Source organism: Equus asinus, chromosome 13, assembly GCF_041296235.1.
Source record: "Equus asinus isolate D_3611 breed Donkey chromosome 13, EquAss-T2T_v2, whole genome shotgun sequence".
Taxonomy (NCBI): Eukaryota; Metazoa; Chordata; class Mammalia; order Perissodactyla; family Equidae; genus Equus; species Equus asinus.
In genome coordinates this window covers 38,077,161-38,093,803 of record NC_091802.1, presented here as the reverse complement: position 1 = coordinate 38,093,803, position 16,643 = coordinate 38,077,161, and the positions used below count along the sequence as shown (strand labels likewise).

The 16,643-nt window shown below is 49.9% G+C and overlaps 1 long non-coding RNA gene across 1 annotated transcript; it reads left to right on the top strand.

The window, feature by feature from the left end:
* The first annotated feature begins 998 nt into the window (after positions 1–998).
* Positions 999–10,822, top strand: LOC106826570 (uncharacterized). Its single transcript, XR_001396904.3, has 3 exons — positions 999–1,111; positions 6,139–6,237; positions 9,928–10,822. It is a non-coding gene; the product is annotated as an uncharacterized lncRNA (long non-coding RNA).
* The last annotated feature ends 5,821 nt before the right edge of the window (positions 10,823–16,643 follow it).

The following is a 16,643-nucleotide window of genomic DNA, read 5'->3' as shown; positions in this document are numbered from 1 at the left end:
CCCAAATTAATAGCAGGGCCTGAGCTAGAATCCAGGGTTCTAGAAGGTCAAGTCCTGTACTCAGCATCCCACCACACTCCCTCCTTGCTTCTTACCCAGGAAGAAAATATAACAGCTGCTAAAATCATCACTCCTGGACTTAGCTGAAAGGGTTTGTTCTTCCCCAGTCCCATCCCACCCCCTCCTCCCACGCCATGTCTGTCCTCACCACCAACAATACACAACACGCTGCCCCAGGGCTTTTAGTAGGTTTGGGTGATAGACTGACTTGGGGAAAGGGGGGTGAGGGTGCTCCCTGTTTCATCCTAGGAGAGAATGGGGAATAATTCACTCCCTGAGGACGTGAATGAGGATGGTTGAAAATAGGGCTCTTTGAGTTTGAGGCTTTGATATTGAGAGGTCTTTGCCCCCATGAAGAGTAAGGAGAAGGACCAAGTGGATACCCAGCAAAGGGCGGCTGTAAGACCCTCAGGCCTTTATTCTGACGTCCACGGCCAGTCCATCCCCAGAGCCGCTGCCTCAGTGCCGCCTGCAATGAGTTCTGGTTCCCCTCCCAGCTGCCTCGTACAGGATTTGTAGTGCAGCATCGGCATCAGGAGGTTTGGGGTCAGGAGGCTTGGATTCTGGTCCTGGTTAACTGTGTGACCCTCAGCAATTCTTTTAATCTTTCTGGGCCTCATTTGCCTCGTCTTTAAAAAGGAGTGCTAGACAACCGCCTTCACATTTCTTCTAAATAGAAGGACCAGAACTAGTGCAGGGACTTGCTGACTTACGCGGCTCCCAAGAGCTCGTTGTGTGCATTTCCCCACTTTGCACTGCGGGACTTCCGGTTAGGAACTTGAAATGGGCTTTGGTGGGAGTATTGACACCATGGAAAGTGGCAAATGCTAGAAATCGGGGCTTCTCCACCACCACCCCAGTGAGAGCCGGCTGTTAAACTTTAACCAGCACATGACTGACAAGAATTCTGACGTCTTACATAAAACAGAGAAAAGCAGAATTGCTTTGGTTGAAGCAGGAGTGCCCTCTCCCCACCAAGCTCTGCCCAAACCCAGGACTTGAAAACTGCCATATCAGAAGAAGGCTGAGATTAATTCCAGCTCGAAATTCTGTGAGTCGAAGTAATGGGCCACCGAGAGGTGACGCAGGAGGGAGAAGGAAGAACAATAAAGGGGCTTGGGTTTTACGACTGTTTTTGGCTAATCAAGACTTGGTGGTGTGGACAAATCGGCTTTGACGAGTCAGGAAGCAACTCTGGGAGTCGCTGATGCTATAGGTCCCAAGGCCTTTTGGTGGCCTCTGGAGCAGTCTCACAGCAGACGGTCTCTCGCTGGGAGGCAGGAGGGTGAAACTGCTTTGGGAGAGGGCATGTCACCCATCTCCTCGCTTGGCCTCTCCTCCCCACAACTGTCCCCCTGACCTCCTGGGTGAAAGGAAGTGATGTACCACTTGGGTCCCTTCAGGTAGAGAGAGAGCTGGGGCCATCTGGGGAAAGCCCAATGGGCTTCATCAGTGTCTGGTGGGGATGATGCCACCCAGGAGAGCCGGAGACCAGAATTCAAACGCAGCGCTTGATCCTTAGCTCCAGCAGTCCCTGACTGTGACAATCTTTATATTTCAGTATCATTTTGTGGGAGGAAGCTGCTAAGACAGGGTTAACATCATATTCATCATTTGGTCTTTTCGATGGGGCAAGCAGAGGGTAGTCACCAAGGACCATAACCTCATTCAGCTTGTGATGAAAGGGCCCCCTGGACAAGCAGCTTTCACTTCTACCTTCGCCCAGGTTCTGGGAAGAACACAGAGGTCAATATTCCCAAAGCTTGCTTCCTTCCAGGCCTATTAGAATCAGCTGGACTGATTTGTTCCTGCAGGGGTGGCAGGTGGTGGTGGAGGTAGGGGCTTGGGGGTATGGCCAGCAAGCAAAAGAAAAGAGAAACAAATGTTTGTAGCTGAAAGAGAACTGGCCTTTAATCTAGTGGTTTTTAACTCTGCCAGTCATCAGAATAACAATTTCTTGCCCCTGTCCCTAGACTCACTGATTTAAACATCTCCAGTGGGGGAGTGAGGGGTTCTGGTGTCTGGGTGCCACTAAATTCACCCTCCTGGCTGCCCTCCATGGGGATGGAGGGCAACAATCAGTGCTGACCGTCAATTAGACTTTGTCCTCGTTCTATTTCCAAAAGAGATTTCTTATTCTCCCTTAGCAAATATAGAAAGATTTTAAAAAGTTCTTCCCTACAGCCAACCTAACTCTCGGCTGCATTTCTAGCCCTCTCGTCTGTGTAATAACCTTACTGATGACTTTCAGAGTTTGCCTGCCTGCTGAATGTTCTGGGTTTATTTCTTCATTCCACAAAAATATCAGGTCCTAGGTTCGGTGCTGGGGAGACAGCAGGTAAACAAAATGGACACAATCCTTGGCCTTTGAGCTTACAGCCTTGTGAGGGTTAGAATTAAACTAGCAACGTTGGGATGTTGGGAGAGGGGAGATGTCGGGATAGGGAAGATGGAGTGAGGGATAGCGTCCTGAAGAAATGAGGGCAAGGCTGTGGTCTCACCGGGAAGGGAGATGGGAGGTGGGGAGCACAGTTCCTGGCAGAGAGAACAGCATGTGCGGAGCTGAAGGTAAACAGTAGAGGCGGCCTCGATGAACCGAGTGAAAATCCATACAGCTGGGCATTGTGCCTCCTGAACCTTTCTGTCATTTCTATGGCGCTTCCCAGAAACCCCTCTAAGCTCCTCCATGACTCTCTGGGCTCCATGAAGCCCAGAGCGAGACAAAGAACTTTTGTCTGATCAGCTGAGCTATAATGAGAGAATGACCCCAGGTTCCTTATTTATGCATCCAGCACGGAGCTGGCTTTTGTAAGAGCAGCGCGGTATTACTGACTCACAGTCAGCCATGCATTTTACAATAATCCCACAATGTCTGTCTTGGATTTTATTTCTGTCTAACTTCCCTTTCAGCTTTCTTTTTAAAAGCTTTGCCTCTTTGCTCTCTTTTTACTTCTCTCTTTCTTTGAAGTGGAACATGTCAAGAATATGTGGGTTTCGGGGAAATCTGCCATCCCAAGGGTCCTCCTGCAATGAAATGCAGGTCAAACTGAGCTTTGGAGTTGCAAGCTGATTAGTCTAAATGCCTACATCTTTGAGAGCCTATCCAATCTGCCCATCCAGGCTGCCGATCCCGTCCTGTCTTATTTGCTGCTGGGGCGTGGGGGGAAGGTGAGGATGGGCGCGCAGAGTCAGCGCCAGACAGTGATGTGCCAGGCAGAACAGAATCTCTGCACAGTGGCTCCTGGAAGGGAGGGCAGAGGGGAGGGGGCAGATGCTGAGAGGCTCATGGGAGCCATGCCAACAGATGGGTCCGCCTGGGTCCCTGACTAAACCAACTAACCCTTCCCAAGCCGATCAGTGTGCGGGGCCCATTATTCTTCCCTGGGATCCCAAGTGAAGCAATAGGGGCCATGTAGGAATTCACTGGTCAATGCTAGTTTGGTGGGTGGGAGTGAGAAGGTCAGGAAGGGGCAGGCATGGGGGTGGGTTTGCTTGGATGAGCCCGGGGGAGCTGAGCCAGCCCAGGCAGAGAAGAAGGTTGCTTTGGCATTCTCCTGCAGTTACCAGACCTCCCCGCCTGCCAGGCTGCTGGTGTGCTGCAGACCCAGCCCCCTCCCCAAAGAGCCCCCCGAGAGGGGCCAGGAGTGGGGGGAAGGCCACCCGTGGCCTTGTGAGGCTGAAGCACAAGCTCCTTCCTCAGCTGCCAGGGAAGAATTTAATTACCAATTAAAGCCCCCTCCATCTGTTTCGGGCCTGCCAGAGAGCTCTCTCTACCCTTTAATTACATCTCTGACAACAATTTAACTCAATTAGCTGGTAAACACAGCAGAATGCAGGCAACCCAGGGCACCCTCTTGTCCCTGCCATCTGTCTGTCCGTCTTATGCTTTCCCCACTCGCTCTCAGTCTGTCTGTCCTGCCTCTCATTTTGACCACCCTTCCTCACTTTTCTCTTTTCCTTCTGCCCATCTTCCCAGACCTCTTGTCTGTCTCACACTAGCTGTGTTTTCTCCCTGATCTTTGTCATTCGTCTTCCTTTCCCATCTGCTGTCTGTCCAGCCCTTTCTCCTGTTCCGTCTCACTCCATCCATTCCAACTTTCCTTCTCTGGAGGCCAGTCTCCAGTGAGCCCTCCTTTTCCTTTCTTTCTCCCAGTCTTCTTTCTCCTTCTCTGCATCCCTCCTGCATTCAACCAAATCTATCCCTTTCAACATCTCTTCTTTGAGTCTCCTTTCTGGTTTGTTTCTCTAACCTTTACCATCTCCTTTTGTTTCGTCCACTGAGCACAGACCGATGTGAGCCCAAGGGGTAAGAGCTGCCAGGTTTTGAGCACTTACTTTGCCTGTCACTGCCTAAGAGCTTTATGTATATTATTTTGTGGAATCTTTACAAAAATTCTGTGAAGTAGGTATAATTATCCCCATTTTACAAGTGGAGTAATTGATGCTCTGAGAGATTTTGCAACTTGCCCAAGGTCACAGAGCTTGCAACAGATAGAAGTGGGATTCAAACCAAGTCTGTTTACTCCAACACTAAGAGACATGGGCCCTGTGAGGGGAGCAGCTTTGTGGATGCCAGAGAGGGCCTGAATATTTGGGGAAAGGCTCTGTGTTGCTGAGATGAAGGGTAAGCAATAGGTTCCCCGTTAACACAGGGTGAAAAATGAAAGATGATTTCTGAGAGTCTAACCTCACTATTTCTGCTGGAGGGAACTTCCAGATTCTAGTTTGCCACAGTGTTGAAGAAGTTTCTTAGTCCCCTGAGAAAATAAAAAATTTCTATGACCCCAAGAAGTAGGAGAGAAGGAAAGAGAGAAACAAGTAGGCTATAATTATCCTAGCAACCCTCTCCTGGAATGAGGCGGGGGGGAGGGTGGTAGAGAAGGGCAGCCTGATCCGTCTTGTGGACAGGCAGGGACATGATGGAGACCCCAGGTCAGCCAGGTAGTCACATGGCTGCGGCTTAGGCAGACCCCAACCAGATAAAACTCATCTGCTTTCTTCCCCCGTCCTTCCTCAGCTCACTAATCAGTCTTCCTGTGATTAAAACAGAAAAGAATTGCGGGGAGACCATCGCAGAGAAGAGGAGCCTATTTCTTATCTCTGTTTTCCTTTGATTTTAAGATTTGCTGTCCGTCCTCCGGGGTTAGTTTCATTTGGGGTTTAGAACTCACACACCTTTACCCGGCTTTCTGCCACCTTCAGCAGGAGTGCTGGGATCCCAAACAAATTCCTCGAATGCAGGAAGTGTGCTCTGAGAGCAAACGCCAAATGTGGGTTAGAGTCAGTCTAGGTAGGGAGACTGGTCTATCACCTAGACTTTTCATCGTTACAAACCGCTCGAGGGAAGTCTCGTTCTGCAGCAGATACGGAAAGTTCTGGGCAGAGGCAACCAAGGGGCAGATGGGAGACTGGAATAGAAGCAGGGCCAGAGAAGCAGAGGGAACTCAAAATGAGGAGGCTCCTCGTCAGGCTTCCCAAGCCTCAGACAAGCAGTGGGTTTGTGGGCGGTTTTTGTAAACATGATATAATAGAGACCATGGAGTAATGAGGTTGGTGGGTTGTTTTTTCTAAACAGACACATGATTGCCTAGAATTTCAGAGTTCAAGGGGCCAGAGACGTTTAGCTAACCCAGGGCCCTTCCTGCTGCAAGAATTCTTATTACAGTAGCCCTGATAATATCCTCCTTTGAATACTTCCAGTGACAGAGAACTCACTACCCTACTAGGTAATTCCTTTCTATTTTCAGACTTTTTTTTTCTCTGAGGAAGATTGGCCATGAGCTAACATCTCTGCCCATCTTCCTCTACTTTATATGTGGGACACCTGCCACAGCATGGCTTGACAAGCAGTGCCAGGTCCACACCTGGGATCCAAACCAGCAAACCCAGGGCCACTGAAGCAGAATGTGCAAACTTAACTGCTGCACCACCGGGCCGGCTCCTGCAAGACTTTTTTTTAAGGAGAAAGGATATGGAATTTTATTTTATTTTATGTATTTATCTATTTGTTTTGCAGGGAAAGATTCACCCTGAGTTAATATCTGTTGCCAATCTTCCTCTTTGTTTTTTCCTCCCCAGTGCCTGCTCGTATGTTCTAGCTGTAAGTCCCAGTTCTTCTGTGTGAGCTGCCACCACAACATGGCACCTGACAGATGGGTGGCGTGGTTCTGCTACCCGGTAAGGAACCCCGGGCCACTGAAGCAGTGAGAGTGCCGAACTTTAACCTCTAGGCCATCAGGGCTGGCTCCAGACTGTTTTAATGTTCAGAAAATTATTTCTCCCTACAGTTCCCATCCTTCTGTCCTATTTTCACCTCGTGAAGCAATGGAGAATGTGTAAACATTCCTCCCCAGTTCGGATGCGAATCCAATGTCTAGAAGGCAGCCAACAGGAACACTTCAGAGGTTCAACATCCCTCATTCCTTCAGCTATTCCTGAAATGCTCTCTTTTCAGAATCTCACTGTTCTCTTTCTCTGCACGCCTTTTCATTAGCAATGCCTTTCTTTATAAATACTGCCCCAGGCCCAAACAGAATGCTCCACATTAAGTTCAGTGGGCACAGAGCAGAGAAGGACTATTACCTCCCTTGTTCTGGAGATTGTATTTTCATTAATGCATCTCAGAATCTAAAATTTTTCATGGCAACCACAGATCTTAGTAGACTCCATATCCTACCAGCATATTGAGGCTGCAGTCAACTGGACTTATTTGTTTTGGTATATGCCACCCTTAGGCCATGTCGTCCTCATCCCTATTGAGTTGATACTTTTAGTGATAAACATAAAACATATCATTTAACCCTTTTAAACTTCATCTCACTTAATTCAATTTAACACTGATGGAATATTATTATGTGCCACTGAGTTTGATTTGGGCCAATGTTCCCTTCCTACCGAGGTCTTAGATCCTGAGCCTGTCACCCAAAATGTTACCCAGCTCCGCATCAGCCACAGATGACGAGCTTGTCTGCCATGTCTCCATCCGATCCCCCGAAAGTGTTAAAGACTGTCATGCCTCCTGAGAGAGGGTTATTTTGAAGGATATGAAGACATATTTTCAATGTCTAAATGAATCTCTCTCCTTCAAATAGAGGCTATAGTTGGTTTTTTGATAACTTTTAATTTTGATAAATTTCAGACACAGAAGAATATCAAAAATAGTACAAAGAACTCCCACATGCCCTTTACCCAGATTCATCACTGTTTACACCTACCTCCGTTTGCTTTATCCTTGTCTATCCACATGTTTACATATGTATATTTTTCCTGAGCTTTTTGAGAGTAAGCTGGAGACATCATGTCCCTTTACCCCGAAATACTTTAGTATGTATTTCCTAGGAACAAAAGCATTCTCTTATACAAACAACCTCAGTATAATTATCAAAATCCAGAAATTTAACATTGTGGCACGACTACTATGTAATTCACAGTTTATATTCCAATTCCATCAACTTTCCCAGTAATGTCCTTTATAGCTATTCCCGCCCCCACCTCCCTCCACCCCCAGTCCAGGATCACACATGGCATTCAGTTGTCATGCTCTTTGGCAGGAAGCTATGGTTTTATTTCAACACTTTGCTAAAAGCAGTTTGGAAACTTTTTTGAAAAATGCCAACCTAAGAAAAACAAACCATCGCACCTTCCAAGGATGAAGATCTGGTACCTCTGAGGACAGCAAAATAAATGTGCCGCAGACTCTGAAGGTAACTCCCATGAAGCCTTCACAAATGTTTTAAGCCACAGAAGCATCTGGAACAAGTGCAGCTGCCTGGTCAGATGACTTTGGAGGGAACAGCCTCAGAGAGAGGACTGACTCCTAGGGCATTTGCTTATAAATTTGCCTCATTCCTTGACAGTCAAACTGCACACTATCTTAGGGTTTCAGCTCCTGGAGAACAGGGCCTACATGATAGGCACATTCTTCTTGGCTCATTTGTTAAAGTATTGGGCTGCTGGAGCTGAGGCCCAGGTTTAGCCCCCAAAAAGGGCTATTTATACTGCCATAGGATGAACTCTTAACCTCTAAGGTCAGTCGTGAGGGAGGTAGGTGGGCAAATGGAGATGTGCAGGATAATCAATTCCTAACAACTCAAAACATGTGTCAGACTGATGGCGGATGGATAACGTTGACTTCCCACCATACTCATCCATAATGGACACCCAATAAATAGGAAAGCACATCCACAAGCGCATGGCAGCAGGCTGTACAGTGACCTGCTAAATTAAGGCAACCTGCACTCCCACCAGAACTCAAGGTAATGAGGACCAAACAATGGTGCTGTCGATTTCCTCCCCGCACCCAGGTTCAAAGCCTTAGAATTTAGTGCTTAATCGCTCTCCTCCCTCTCTTCCTAACACCCTGTCAGTCACCAAACTTTTTCACCTTTCTCACATTTATTCCATCCTGTCCATTCTGGTCCAGGTCATACTATACTGGTTCCCTGGTCTCCAGTCTCTCTCCTATATATATATATCCCCAAATGTCTGGGTTAAATGTTCTCCTCAAGTTTCCATTTTAGATCCAGCCAGGCTCACTCATCCATGAGAAGCCATCTTCTTGGCCTTTGCTGTTGTGGTCCATTCCCCTCTCCACTCCACTTCACGCCTCGCTTCCTTAGACACCTGGTCTCCACGGCTCCTTTTGGGGGGACCCGTAGCTTCAAGTCCTGCAACCCTTCCCTCCGAGCTGAGTGTTGAAAGCATTTGGCATCTATACTAATTATTTGGCACTTGGCATATGACTTCTTAGATGATTTGTAATTTTAATGCATCCACTCTTTCTCATAAGAAAGACTGTAAATGCTTCAAGAGCAGATGTTGTGTTTCTCTCTCTTCCCGTCTTATATTTAACATAATGTCATTTATATAGTTGGAGCACAACGCATGTTCAGTGCTAGTGATCAAGAAGTTTGTTTGAAAAGGGTCTATAACCAAATACGAGCCAACATGTATTGAGCACATAATAACCATCAGACACAGTGCTCTATACTTTCTGTGGATTATCTCCTTTATCCCTTCCACAACCCAGTGATCTGGGGACAATTATAATCCCCATTTTACTGATGAGGAAACTGAGGCTCAGAGAAACTAAGCAATTTGCCCCTGGTCATCCAGATAGTGAATGGAAAAACCAGGATTCAGAGCACTGGATTTAACCACCGTGCTACGGCCACGAAGGGAATGCTCCCCCTACCCCGAGACTCTAAAGAATAATAATTGTGATGCTGATGATAAGGAATAAGAATCTTCCAAGGAAAGTGGGGCTCTGATGTGCTCCAGCAGCTTTTTGAGGGTTTAATAACCTCACTCTTGCAAAGCTCTTTGGAAATGCACATTCAATCCATTCTTGAACGAGAAGATAAAATCAGCTGCAAAGTCACTTTAGAATTTGGCCCAGTCTTTTAAAGCTACTCTCTTCTTCTTCTTTTTTTTTTTTTTAAGATTTTATTTTTTCTTTTTCTCCCAAAGCCCCCCAGTATCTACTTGTGTATTTTTAGTTGTGGGTCCTTCCAGCTGTGGCATGTGGGACACCACCTCAGTATGGCTTGATGAGCGGTGCCGTGTCCCCAGGATGCAAACCAGTGAAACCCTGGGTGGCTAAACCAGAGCACGGGAACTTAACCACTCCGCCAGGGGCGGCCCCTACTCTCTTCTTTTTATTTTGTGTTTTGGCAAGGGAGAGTAACGAGGAAGCTTCTGACCTCACAACGGTCTGAGTTGACAGACCCTCTCCTGGGTTCTGAATCCAGGCCCAGCCAGAAGTTTGTAATTTTCAGCTTTTAGCCCACATTTCTAGTGGGCTGGGGCTGAGGAGGATTTGGTAAGGAGGGCAGAAAAGGAGTAGAGTTGTGTTTTCTCATAATTCAGGTCAAGTTTGGGGTTCCAACGGACTCTCAGTTCCCCCATGATTGCAGAAAAGAAGAGACAGAAACCAGGAAGCGATACATGCGTTCAGAGGTGTTCACAGAAGACATCTCAGCAAGGCGGACCTATCACAGCCAGCTGATGTCGCTAAGAGAGGAGGGGAAGATGGAGGAAAGAAACAATGGAAGAAGAGACAAAGAGAAAGGAGGGAAGATGGAGCAAAAAGTGGAGATGGGAAATATGGCAGAGAGGAGGAGAGCAAAGAAAAGAGAACAGTGGAAAAAAGAAAGAAAGAGGGAGAATTTGAAGTCATGGTCTTTTCCCCACCTCCCTTCTCCCATCCCTAACTCCGCGGGTGAAAGCTTCTGGGCCCTCCCTGTAACCCGAAGGGGACATATACCCTCACCCTCCGACCTCCGGTGCTGGCTCCGGGGCCCAGAGGTGGCAAACAGGGAGGCTTGTAAACAGTTTGTGCAATTTTCCTCCGGTTTCCCAAGGAATTGCCCGTTTCCTGGGGCTATTTGTTTCCTTGCAGCCCTCTGGGAGTTCCCTCTCCACAGACCCCAGACAGCCTCCAGCGGCCCCCCTCTCCTCCATTCCCCCCAGCTCTCCGGAGGGGCTCACATCTCCCTGATGCGCTCCGGTCTCTGTCTGAGCCATCCATCAAGGGTGGCAGGCTGAGGGAAACATGAAAAAGAGCCTATTTGGCTATTAACATCCCCTCCCGCTTTGTTGTCTCTCTCCTCCCCACTCCCCTTCCAGCCCCCCCACCCCACCCCTCCCTTTCCCCTTTTGCGGGAGACAAAACCAGACTGACAAGCTGAAGACTCAAACATTAATCAAACTGCGCTCCGGAACAACCTTTCCCTCGCATTAATAAATACATTTGCGGCCCCTCATTGGACAGTTGGCCTAATTTGTTTCTCTTTTGCGGGGTGGGGGGAGCAGCCGCGCCCGCGCCCCCGGCTCCCAGCAGCCCGGTGCAAAGCAGATGTTCCGCCGCGGACGCCGAGCTGCGCCGAGCCGCGCGCCCCGGAGGCCGCGGTTGCCATGGCGACGGCCGGGCCGCCTGCTGTCGCTGAGCACGCTGTCTCGCCCGCTCAGTGATTACCTCCATCTCGGCAGCGTTCGCCATACGGCCGGGATTCTAATCAGATCCCCTCCCCTCTCCCTCCTGGCGGCCTAGACGAGCCCACCCTCCTCTGCCCAGCCCACTACCCCCTCCAGCTCCCACATCCTTGGGACTCATTAAGAGCTGCCGGTGCATCCCTGATAGTGCCGAGGAAAGCTGAGTGGGAGAGATGCCCTGCATTCCCGCGTTTAGGAATGACTACCCCCAGTTGGGAAGAGGTTCTGTGTACCTGAGGCCATCTTTGGTTGCACTGGACACCCAGGGTCCCAATCCCAGCACTGTCCCCTGGAGACCTCGCCTCCTCCCCCTTCTTGGTTATCTTGAGACAGGTGACCTGAGGTCCCTGAGAGAGGAAAGGCAAGGCCGTTCCTCCTCTACCTGGGCAGGACTCTTCCGTTCTGATTCTGAAAGTGCTAGGAATGATTTCTTCTGCCCAGACTGGAGGTAGGGAGGGTTTCTGGAGTGATCAGAGCATCAGTCCAAGCTATGCCCCTTGTGCTAAACCCAGTGGTTTCTCAGACTAAGGGGAGGAGTGGAGAGGCACAGGTCAGGTACTCAAATGATGCAGGCCTGGCCTGAGTTCGGCTGTGATTACTCTGACCCCGGCCTCATCACACACACAGCACGCTTTCCATGCTCCGGGCTGAGGGCGGTTCTTTTGCAGGGGATCCCTGAAGCACGGCCAGCAGGCAGCCTTTCGAGTGACGCACCATGTCCTTTCTCCAGGCTTGGTAGTGGGCAAAGGCTGGCTATGAGGCCTCAGGGCCTTGGGGTACCTGGAGATCTTTCTGTCGGAGAAGTGTCCTTTCCCTGAGACTTTGAGGCTTCATTATAAGATCCCAAACATAGCCCCCTTTCTAAACATCCCTGGCTTCAGGAGAAACAGGGTAATAACAGAGGCCACCATGGAAGCAACACAAAACGTGCGGGACAGGGAGATGAGGCTCTGGGTGCAGATTCCGCATTCCAGGCTACATCATAAACCAGGAAGTCCAACGTGGTTGGAGCAAAAAATAATTTTGTTTGAAGGGAAGGACCTCCTCGGAGTGATGAGAAGTGGCAAAGTTCTCATCAACACCAGGGAAAGCTTGCTTAAAGACTCCCACAGCATCCAAAATGCGCGCCTCCTCCCCATGTCTGCCCGCAGAGTCCTCAGCAGCATCAGCGAATGAGAAGAAATGCTACTCTGGGCTCTCTCCGGAGTCTACTAGGAATCCTCATGTTAGAGCTGCAAGGGCCTTTAGAGGTCTGGACCAATCCTTCATTTTATGGATGAGAAAACGGAGACCCAGAGAGGGACCATAACTGGATCCCATAGCTAGCAGATAGTGCAACTAGGCTGCTTTCTGCTATGCTGGCCTCAGGTGCCCCTCCCTTTCCTCTCTCAGAGGCAACTCCCTGCCTGGGAAACTCTGGTTTCCAAGAGGCACAGGCAGAATCCCAAAAATCTCAGGCCTTTCCAAGCCTGTTGTCACCCTGTCTGCTAAAGGCCTGTCACCTGAAGGCAGCTCCACTGGAGTGACGGCTCCCGTAGGCCCTGGCTAGCCCAGGGCCTCTCTGGGGATGGTGGGTGGGGAGGGAGCTTTTGTGGGGCCTCCGTCGGTTGATTGTCTGCAGCTCTGGCTTTGTCTGTCTGTCACTCAGAAGTGAACCGTTCAGGGGAGAGGTCAGGCTGGTTGGTGGAAAGGGAGAAAGAGGCCTGTCCCTGTCGGCGAGGGGTAGGGAAGAAGGCAGGTGATGGGGGGCGGGCAGGGAACACAGCTCCTTCAACCTCCTCATCCCCCACTCCCAGCTCCTCAGCTCCCCTAGGGACTTCCAGGCTTTGCTCCTTTAGGACCAGTGCAGCAACGGGCCCGCAAAGACCCTTCTCTTCTTGCCATGCAATTCTTGAGTCCCCACTGGCGATCGGCTCCTGTACCCTGCCCTACCCTGCCCTGTCTGGAAGAAGGGCCTTTGAGGGAGTCTAGCTCAAAGCCACTAGGAAGGGGTAGTGTCCCCGTTCCACACAGCAGCCTCTCTGACTCCACTCCCATGCTTGCCTGTCTCCCTGCCCCACTTGCTTCCTCAGATTCCCCAGGCTCGCCCCCTGCAACCACACAGATCCGTCTCCTGAGGCCCGTTTTCAGGCCGCCCCAGCTTCCACTGTACGCCACTGCATCTCCCCAGATTGTGCAGTTTCCAGTCTCCCCTTGCTCCCTCTGCACACGAATCTACCTCCCCAGCTTCGACTGTTTTCAGGCTTCTCTCTCTCTCTCTGCCCTCCTGTACACGAACTGTCTCCCCAGATCCTGCTGTTTCCAGGTTCCCCCATGTTTCCCCGGTACACAAATTGGCCTCCCTGGGTTCGGCAGTTTCCAGAACCCCCTTGCTCTCTCACTAGGTAGTTCCATCTCCCCAGATTCAGCTGTTTTCAGGCTCCCCTCACTTGCCCTGTACACGGACAGGTCTCCCAGGTTCTGCAGTTTCCAGGCTCCCCTATTTCCCTTGTACACGGATCAGCCTCTAGCTTATGTTGATCCCAGCTGCCTAAGGGATTCAGTAGGTTTAAGGGGGTGGAAGGAAAACACGAGTCAGAAAGTGGAGGAGGAGAAGGATTGCCATCAGGGAAGCTCCTTATTTCTCTTGTGACCCAGAGCCCTAAGCAGCTTGCACACAGCAGCCTCTGGGCCTCTGACTCTACAAATAGGTCCCTTGAGCTGATCTGCCCTGGGACACGCCAACGCCCGTCTCCTTGCTGCTGCCCAGAGTCTGGATTTTAAGCTGAGCATCCTCTGGAGGGCCCATCTTGGAGAAGGTGCTTGTGCACACACGCACTAGCACTACGGCAGGGCAGGGCAGGCAAAGGCCTTCCCTAACTAACCCTGGGCTTCTCTCAGCTCCCGCCCCGTCTCTCCCCTGCTGCTCCTTGCTTGCCTTCCCAGGCCCTCTTTGTCCCTTTCTCACCTGCTGCACCTTAGATCCTCTCAATTTATTCACATAGAACTTAAAGGAGACTCCAAAAGCCCTCCCCACAGCAAAGCAGGTACAGAGCTAAGAGATCCACACTTTTTTCTTTTTTTTTTTTTTTTTTTCAGTTTTTCAGGATGGAGTAGTAGTAATCTCAGGCCCTGGAAATCAGTTCTGTGCCTAGACTAGCATCCTGGCATGCTTCCCCAGGCTTTGAAAACACTTGCTTCCTCCTTGTTGCATAAAAGCAGCCTTCCTGCATCCTAATCCTGCTTGGAAGAGGGGGGCAGAAGAGGGGTGCGGTGTTCTGCAAGGTTTTCCAGGATTCTTACCTTCCCTGATTCATTTCAATATTGCCCCCAAAGTTTCCACTGGAATCTGGGGAAGTGTGTCTGATTCTCCATCTCTTTCCTCCACTCACACACCCACCCACCCACCCAGTGGCCTAATCCCAGCCATTTTGTCAGTCATGATGCTCCATCTTGCTGGCTCCAGCAAACGTTCTGGGTTCACAGGGAACAAATAGGAAGAGCAGGCCCGCTGGGTCCAGGACGGTGTCTGAGCAGAAGAGAGGCCTTCTTTCACAGTGAAGCCCACACTTATGTTCGGACCTCACTGCTTCTGCTCTCAGGACCAGAGGGAAGTTTCAGCTTGCCCACCTGTCAAGCAGGGATGACAGTACCTGCCTACTCGCAGCGAGAGGGAGTGCAAATGAGTTTACCTATGTGGAGGAGACAGAGTTCTTTTACAGAACTTGACAAATGCAAGTTATTTATATAAGTCCTAGTAAAAGAAACCTGTACAAGGAGCTATTCCGCATTTGTATATCAATTCTCCTTCCTTTGTTTGAAAATAAATGCAGCCGATGGCACTCAGTTATCAGTTTCGTTATTTTAGAAACACTATTGGAGTTGGTGTACCTAGAAACTGTACAAACTACCATATACAGTTGCCAACATTCATTGAAATGTACACTTTAAATGGATGAATTTTAATGTATGTAAATTATACCTTAATAAATCTGATTGAAAACATGCAAAGAAAAATGTGAATTGGGGTTTTGAGTCTAGAGCCCTGCTAGTTTTTTTTTAACTGCCCAGGAAGGCACTCCTTGTCATGGGACTTCTATGTATAAATGTTAGATTCTGATGCTCTTGCAGAAAGCATGGGCAGTGGGCAGAGGGAGGTGAGCAGGGTTTCAGCAAACTCTCATTCCTGTCCCAGCTCTGTCACTCATCACCTCTGTGACATTGGGTTAGTCATCCTTTGAGTTTCACTTTCCTCATCCGAGGCTTGTTCTCCCAGAACCACCCAGCTTCCTTTTCCTACCTCAGAGTATAAACCTTGTTCAGTGCCCGAACCCCTCGGTCCCTCTCCCCAGCCTCCAGCTGCCCTGGGGAGTGGGGTCGTCGATTGAGAGGGGTGTCTAGTTTTCTTGACAGAGTATTCATGAGGGGCCCTATTTTCTCAGTACAATTGTCGCAGGTTCCTAGGGCCTCTCTCCTCCTCCTCCCCACCAAGGTGCTCACACCTCTCATATGGGACTCCCTCACAGCAAGGCTCTGCTCTGCGTCCTAGGGCATCTCTAGGAATGGACTCCCATGCTCGGCACCATGGGACAACCGCCGTCGGGTGGGTGGTAGAGATGCCCTCTAGATCTGGTACCTGCAGGCCCTTCCACTGCCCCATCCTGCTGGCTGGGCAAGGAAGGATGGAAGTGGGGCTTGTCTTACAGCGCCATCTTCTGGGCAAACCTGTGAGAGCCGACGTTTCTTGCTGCCATTCAGAGGACACTGGGATATTTTTTGGTCTCAGAAGTTCTTTTTTTTTTTTTTTTTTGAGGAAGGTCAGCCCTGAGCTAACTACTGCCAATCCTCCTCTTTTTGCTGAGGAAGACTGGCCCTGAGCTAACATCCACGGCCATCTTTCTCTACTTTATACGTGGGATGCCTACCACAGCATGGCTTTTGACAAGCAGCGCCATGTCCGCACCTGGGATCTGAACCGGTGAACCGTGGGCCTCCGAGAAGCAGAACGTGGGAACATAACCACTGCACCACCAGGCCGGCCCCTCAGAAGTTCTTTTAATCTCATCTGTTTTCCAAGAAGCGAGTTCTGGATTCTGGATTTTCCCAGCCATCTCTTAGGAGAGAATGTTCCAGGAGCTCTCCAACCTTCCAAACACAGGGCTAAATCCTCCGGGGTGATAGGGATGGTCCCTAACCCACTGAGCTCTGGAAGCAGCTGAGGCTAGTCTTTCCCAGTCATTCCATCGGTGAACGCCTATCTCCACATATCTACCCCACATGTCCCCAACACACACACCCCGGGGAGCCCTGTCCGTCACTAAGAAGCTGTTGCCTGGAGGCAGGGGCATAACCTCCAGGACTTTCAGAGTTTTCTTCTATCAAGTTTTCCTGGATGAGGACTCCTTGGCAGCCATGAGAAGAAGATACATGCATTCAAGGCCTTAAAAATCAGGTGTCTGGATAAAGATAATTGTGGGTCTGGTCGAATGGAATCAAATCTCCCTTGCGGGGCTGGCCCTGGGGCCAAATGCTTAAGTTCGTGGGCTCCTCTGCAGCGGCCCAGGGTTTCGCTGGTTCAGATCCTGGGTGCAGACATGGCACCACTCATCAGG